Here is a 7724-nt window from a genome sequence, read left to right on the forward strand (position 1 = left end):
ACCCTAAACCTAACCCTAAGAGAAGGCTCAACACTAGGCAGAAGCCTAACCCCAAGCCTAGGCAGGTAAATCAGCCCACGGTTGGGCATTGTTTTAAGGAAAAACAGGTGGAGGCAACATTGTTGTGGTAATATTATGCTGCAGTTGGGATGACTTTTACAGGTAAAGTGCTCCTTGAGGTAAGATTTTCCATGTTTAAGAAGCCCTAAGACTAACACTAACCCTAAGCCTGACTGTAAGAGTAATAGGAGGCAGGTAAATCAGCCTAGGGTTAGGGATAGTGCCAGGAAAAAGAGGAGGATGCAGCGTTGTTGTTGTACTTTTGCGCACCCCATGGGATGACATTTGCAGCTGAAGTGTTCCTTGAGGTAAGATTTTTCTGGTTTAAGAAACCCTAACCCTAACCCAAACACTAAGCCTAAAGACTAAACCTAAACCGATCCCTAGCCCTAACCGTAACCCTAACCCTAAGCCTAAACATCAACTCTAACCCGAACCCTAGCCCTAACCGTAAAAGTAACCCTAACCCTAAACGTAACCGTAACCCTAATCCTAACCCTAACCCTACGCCAAACCCTACCTCTAACCTTAACACTGAAACCTAACCCTAACCCTTATCCTAACCCTAACCCTAACCCAAACCCTAACCCTAGGCAGGTAAATCAGCCCAGGTTTAGGGATGGTGCCAAGGAAAAAGAGGTGGAGGCAGCCTTGTTGCGGAAATTTTGCGGTGTCCTTGGGACGAATTTTAGAGTTGAATTGTTCCTGGAAGTGAGATTTTCCTGGTTTAAGAAACCCTTATCATTACCCAAAATTTAACCGTAACCCTAACCCTAACCCTAACCCTAACCCTAACCCTAACCCTAAACCTAACCTTACTCTTCTCCCTAACCCTAAACCTAAGCCTAAACCTTACCCTAACGCTAACCCTAATCCTAAACACTAACCCTAGCCCTAACTCTATACCTAACCATAAACCCAACCCTAACCCAAGCGCTTACCCTAACTCTAACCGTATACCAAACCCTAAACACAAGCCCAACCCTAAACCCTAAACCTTACCCTAAGAGAAGGCTCAACACTAGGCAGAAGCCTAACCCCAAGCCTAGGCAGGTAAATCAGCCCACGGTTGGGCATTGTTTTAAGGAAAAACAGGTGGAGGCAGCATTGTTGTGGTAATATTATGCTGCAGTTGGGATGACTTTTAGAGGTAAAGTGCTCCTTGAGGTAAGATTTTCCATGTTTAAGAAGCCCTAAGCTTAACCCTAACCCTAAGCCTGACTGTAAGAGTAATAGGAGGCAGGTAAATCAGCCTAGGGTTAGGGATAGTCCCAGGAAAAAGAGAAGGATGCAGCGTGGTTGTTATACTTTTGCGCTCCCCTTGGGATGACTTTTGCAGCTGAAGTGTTCCTTGAGGTAAGATTTTTCTGGTTTAAGAAACCCTAACCCTAACCCTAACACTAAGCCTAAAGACTAGACCTAAACCGACCCCTAGCCCTAACCCTAACCCTAACCCTAAGCCTAAACATCAACTCTAACCCGAACCCTAGCCCAAAACGTAAAAGTAACCCTAACCCTAAACATAACCGTAACCCTAAACCTAACCCTAACCCTAATAGTGACCATAACCCTAACCCTAGTCCTCACCCTTGCCCTAACCCTACTCCTAATCCTAACCCTAGCCGGAACCCCAGTCCTAACCCTAACCCTAAACAGGTCAATCAGCCTAGGGGTCGGGATGGTGCCAAGGAAAAAGCTGTGAAAGCAGCCATGTTCTGGAACTTATGCGCTCCCCTTGTGATGCTTTTCACAGCTGCAGTGCTCCTTGAGCTCAGACTTTCCTAGTTTAAAAAACCCCTTAGCCTAGGTTAAACCCTAAGCCTAACCCTAGGCAGGAAACTCAGCCTAGAGTTAGGGATGGTGCCAAGGAAAATGCAGTGGAGGCAGCCATGTTATGGCAGTTCTGTGCTCCCCTTGGGATGCCATTGGCAGCTGCAGTGTGCTTGGAGCTCAGGGTTCAGTGGTTTACCAAACCCTAAACCTAGGCTTAACACTAACCCTGACCCTAGGCAGGTAAATCAGCCTAGGGTTAAGGACGGTCCCCAGGAAGAAGAGGTGGAGGCAGCCTTGTTGTGGTACTTTAGCGCTCCCCTTGGGATGCCTTTTGCAGCGGCCAAATTGCTTCAGCTCAGAAATTCCTTGTTAAACAAAAGCCCTCATCGTAACCATAACCCTAGACAGGTAAATCAACCTAGGGGTCGGAATGGTGCGGAGGAAAAAGCTGTGAAAGCAGCCATGTTGTGGAACATTTGCGCTGCCCTTGAGATCCTTTGGCAGCTGCAGTGTGCTTGGAGCTCTGGGTTTCCTAGTTTAAAAACCCCAACCCAAGACGTAACCCTTACCCTGACCCTAAGTGGAGGCAGGTCCATCTACCTAGGGTTAGGGACGGTCCATAGGAAAAAGAGGTGGAGGCAGCCTTATTGTGATACTTTTGCGCTCCGCTTGGGATGACTTTTGCAGCTGAGGTGTTCCTTGAGGTGAGATTTTCCAGGTTTAAAAAAGCCTAACCCTAAACCTAGCCCTTACTCTAACCCTAAACCTAAGCCTAATCCTAAGCCTAATCCTCACCCTAAACCTAAGCCTAACCCTAACCCTAACCCTAACCCTTACCCTAACCTTACTCTTACCCCTATCCCTAAACCTAAGCCTAAACCTTACCCTAATGCTAACCCTAATCCTAAACCTTAACCTTAACCCTAACTCTGTACCTAACCTAAACCCAACCCTAACCCAAGCGCTACCCTAACTCTAACCGTATACCAAACCCTAAACCCAAGCCCAACCCTAAACCCTAAACCTAACCCTAAGAGAAGGCTCAACACTAGGCAGAAGCCTAACCCCAAGCCTAGGCAGGTAAATCAGCCCACGGTTGGGCATTGTTTTAAGGAAAAACAGGTGGAGGCAGCATTGTTGTGGTAATTTTATGCTGCAGTTGGGATGACTTTTACAGGTAAAGTGCTCCTTGAGGTAAGATTTTCCATGTTTAAGAAGCCCTAAGCCTAACACTAACCCTAAGCCTGACTGTAAGAGTAATAGGAGGCAGGTAAATCAGCCTAGGGTTAGGGATAGTGCCAGGAAAAAGAGGAGGATGCAGCGTTGTTGTTGTACTTTTGCGCACCCCATGGGATGACATTTGTAGCTGAATTGTTCCTTGAGGTAAGATTTTTCTGGTTTAAGAAAACCTAATCCTAACCCAAACACTAAGCCTAAAGACTAAACCTAAACCGATCCCTAGCCCTAACCGTAACCCTAACCCTAAGCCTAAACATCAACTCTAACCCGAACCCTAGCCCTAACCGTAAAAGTAACCCTAACCCTAAACGTAACCGTAACCCTAATCCTAACCCTAACCCTAAGCCAAACCCTACCTCTAACCTTAACACTGAAACCTAACCCTAACCCTTATCCTAACCCTAACCCTAACCCAAACCCTAACCCTAGGCAGGTAAATAAGCCCAGGGTTAGGGATGGTGCCAAGGAAAAAGAGGTGGAGGCAGCCTTGTTGCGGAAATTTTGCGGTGTCCTTGGGACGAATTTTAGAGTTGAATTGTTCCTGGAAGTGAGATTTTCCTGGTTTAAGAAACCCTTATCATTACCCAAAATTTAACCGTAACCCTAACCCTAACCCTAACCCTAACCCTAAACCTAACCTTACTCTTCTCCCTAACCCTAAACCTAAGCCTAAACCTTACCCTAACGCTAACCCTAATCCTAAACACTAACCCTAGCCCTAACTCTATACCTAACCATAAACCCAACCCTAACCCAAGCGCTTACCCTAACCCTAACCGTATACCAAACCCTAAACCCAAGCCCAACCCTAAACCCTAAACCTTACCCTAAGAGAAGGCTCAACACTAGGCAGAAGCCTAACCCCAAGCCTAGGCAGGTAAATCAGCCCACGGTTGGGCATTGTTTTAAGGAAAAACAGGTGGAGGCAGCATTGTTGTGGTAATATTATGCTGCAGTTGGGATGACTTTTAGAGGTAAAGTGCTCCTTGAGGTAAGATTTTCCATGTTTAAGAAGCCCTAAGCTTAACCCTAACCCTAAGCCTGACTGTAAGAGTAATAGGAGGCAGGTAAATCAGCCTAGGGTTAGGGATAGTCCCAGGAAAAAGAGAAGGATGCAGCGTGGTTGTTATACTTTTGCGCTCCCCTTGGGATGACTTTTGCAGCTGAAGTGTTCCTTGAGGTAAGATTTTTCTGGTTTAAGAAACCCTAACCCTAACCCTAACACTAAGCCTAAAGACTAGACCTAAACCGACCCCTAGCCCTAACCCTAACCCTAACCCTAAGCCTAAACATCAACTCTAACCCGAACCCTAGCCCAAAACGTAAAAGTAACCCTAACCCTAAACATAACCGTAACCCTAAACCTAACCCTAACCCTAATAGTGACCATAACCCTAACCCTAGTCCTCACCCTTGCCCTAACCCTACTCCTAATCCTAACCCTAGCCGGAACCCCAGTCCTAACCCTAACCCTAAACAGGTCAATCAGCCTAGGGGTCGGGATGGTGCCAAGGAAAAAGCTGTGAAAGCAGCCATGTTCTGGAACTTATGCGCTCCCCTTGTGATGCTTTTCACAGCTGCAGTGCTCCTTGAGCTCAGACTTTCCTAGTTTAAAAAACCCCTTAGCCTAGGTTAAACCCTAAGCCTAACCGTAGGCAGGAAACTCAGCCTAGAGTTAGGGATGGTGCCAAGGAAAATGCAGTGGAGGCAGCCATGTTATGGCAGTTCTGTGCTCCCCTTGGGATGCCATTGGCAGCTGCAGTGTGCTTGGAGCTCAGGGTTCAGTGGTTTACCAAACCCTAAACCTAGGCTTAACACTAACCCTGACCCTAGGCAGGTAAATCAGCCTAGGGTTAAGGACGGTCCCCAGGAAGAAGAGGTGGAGGCAGCCTTGTTGTGGTACTTTAGCGCTCCCCTTGGGATGCCTTTTGCAGCGGCCAAATTGCTTCAGCTCAGAAATTCCTTGTTAAACAAAAGCCCTCATCGTAACCATAACCCTAGACAGGTAAATCAACCTAGGGGTCGGAATGGTGCGGAGGAAAAAGCTGTGAAAGCAGCCATGTTGTGGAACATTTGCGCTGCCCTTGAGATCCTTTGGCAGCTGCAGTGTGCTTGGAGCTCTGGGTTTCCTAGTTTAAAAACCCCAACCCAAGGCGTAACCCTTACCCTGACCCTAAGTGGAGGCAGGTCCATCTACCTAGGGTTAGGGACGGTCCATAGGAAAAAGAGGTGGAGGCAGCCTTATTGTGATACTTTTGCGCTCCGCTTGGGATGACTTTTGCAGCTGAGGTGTTCCTTGAGGTGAGATTTTCCAGGTTTAAAAAAGCCTAACCCTAAACCTAGCCCTTACTCTAACCCTAACCCTAAGCCTAATCCTAAGCCTAATCCTCACCCTAACCCTAAGCCTAACCCTAACCCTAACCCTAACCCTAACCCTTACCCTAACCTTACTCTTACCCCTATCCCTAAACCTAAGCCTAAACCTTACCCTAATGCTAACCCTAATCCTAAACCTTAACCCTAACCCTAACTCTGTACCTAACCTAAACCCAACCCTAACCCAAGCGCTACCCTAACTCTAACCGTATACCAAACCCTAAACCCAAGCCCAACCCTAAACCCTAAACCTAACCCTAAGAGAAGGCTCAACACTAGGCAGAAGCCTAACCCCAAGCCTAGGCAGGTAAATCAGCCCACGGTTGGGCATTGTTTTAAGGAAAAACAGGTGGAGGCAGCATTGTTGTGGTAATATTATGCTGCAGTTGGGATGACTTTTAGAGGTAAAGTGCTCCTTGAGGTAAGATTTTCCATGTTTAAGAAGCCCTAAGACTAACACTAACCCTAAGCCTGACTGTAAGAGTAATAGGAGGCAGGTAAATCAGCCTAGGGTTAGGGATAGTGCCAGGAAAAAGAGGAGGATGCAGCGTTGTTGTTGTACTTTTGCGCACCCCATGGGATGACATTTGCAGCTGAAGTGTTCCTTGAGGTAAGATTTTTCTGGTTTAAGAAACCCTAACCCTAACCCAAACACTAAGCCTAAAGACTAAACCTAAACCGATCCCTAGCCCTAACCGTAACCCTAACCCTAAGCCTAAACATCAACTCTAACCCGAACCCTAGCCCTAACCGTAAAAGTAACCCTAACCCTAAACGTAACCGTAACCCTAATCCTAACCCTAACCCTACGCCAAACCCTACCTCTAACCTTAACACTGAAACCTAACCCTAACCCTTATCCTAACCCTAACCCTAACCCAAACCCTAACCCTAGGCAGGTAAATCAGCCCAGGTTTAGGGATGGTGCCAAGGAAAAAGAGGTGGAGGCAGCCTTGTTGCGGAAATTTTGCGGTGTCCTTGGGACGAATTTTAGAGTTGAATTGTTCCTGGAAGTGAGATTTTCCTGGTTTAAGAAACCCTTATCATTACCCAAAATTTAACCGTAACCCTAACCCTAACCCTAACCCTAACCCTAACCCTAACCCTAAACCTAACCTTACTCTTCTCCCTAACCCTAAACCTAAGCCTAAACCTTACCCTAACGCTAACCCTAATCCTAAACACTAACCCTAGCCCTAACTCTATACCTAACCATAAACCCAACCCTAACCCAAGCGCTTACCCTAACCCTAACCGTATACCAAACCCTAAACCCAAGCCCAACCCTAAACCCTAAACCTTACCCTAAGAGAAGGCTCAACACTAGGCAGAAGCCTAACCCCAAGCCTAGGCAGGTAAATCAGCCCACGGTTGGGCATTGTTTTAAGGAAAAACAGGTGGAGGCAGCATTGTTGTGGTAATATTATGCTGCAGTTGGGATGACTTTTACAGGTAAAGTGCTCCTTGAGGTAAGATTTTCCATGTTTAAGAAGCCCTAAGCTTAACCCTAACCCTAAGCCTGACTGTAAGAGTAATAGGAGGCAGGTAAATCAGCCTAGGGTTAGGGATAGTCCCAGGAAAAAGAGAAGGATGCAGCCTTGTTGTGGTACTTTAGCGCTCCCCTTGGGATGACTTTTGCAGCTGAAGTGTTCCTTGAGGTAAGATTTTTCTGGTTTAAGAAACCCTAACCCTAACCCTAACACTAAGCCTAAAGACTAGACCTAAACCGACCCCTAGCCCTAACCCTAACCCTAACCCTAAGCCTAAACATCAACTCTAACCCGAACCCTAGCCCAAAACGTAAAAGTAACCCTAACCCTAAACGTAACCGTAACCCTAAACCTAACCCTAACCCTAATAGTGACCATAACCCTAACCCTAGTCCTCACCCTTGCCCTAACCCTACTCCTAATCCTAACCCTAGCCGGAACCCCAGTCCTAACCCTAACCCTAAACAGGTCAATCAGCCTAGGGGTCGGGATGGTGCCAAGGAAAAAGCTGTGAAAGCAGCCATGTTCTGGAACTTATGCGCTCCCCTTGTGATGCTTTTCACAGCTGCAGTGCTCCTTGAGCTCAGACTTTCCTAGTTTAAAAAACCCCTTAGCCTAGGTTAAACCCTAAGCCTAACCCTAGGCAGGAAACTCAGCCTAGAGTTAGGGATGGTGCCAAGGAAAATGCAGTGGAGGCAGCCATGTTATGGCAGTTCTGTGCTCCCCTTGGGATGCCATTGGCAGCTGCAGTGTGCTTGGAGCTCAGGGTTCAGTGGTTTACCAAAC

Source organism: Ammospiza caudacuta, chromosome 3 (assembly GCF_027887145.1).
Source record: "Ammospiza caudacuta isolate bAmmCau1 chromosome 3, bAmmCau1.pri, whole genome shotgun sequence".
NCBI classification, from domain to species: domain Eukaryota; kingdom Metazoa; phylum Chordata; class Aves; order Passeriformes; family Passerellidae; genus Ammospiza; species Ammospiza caudacuta.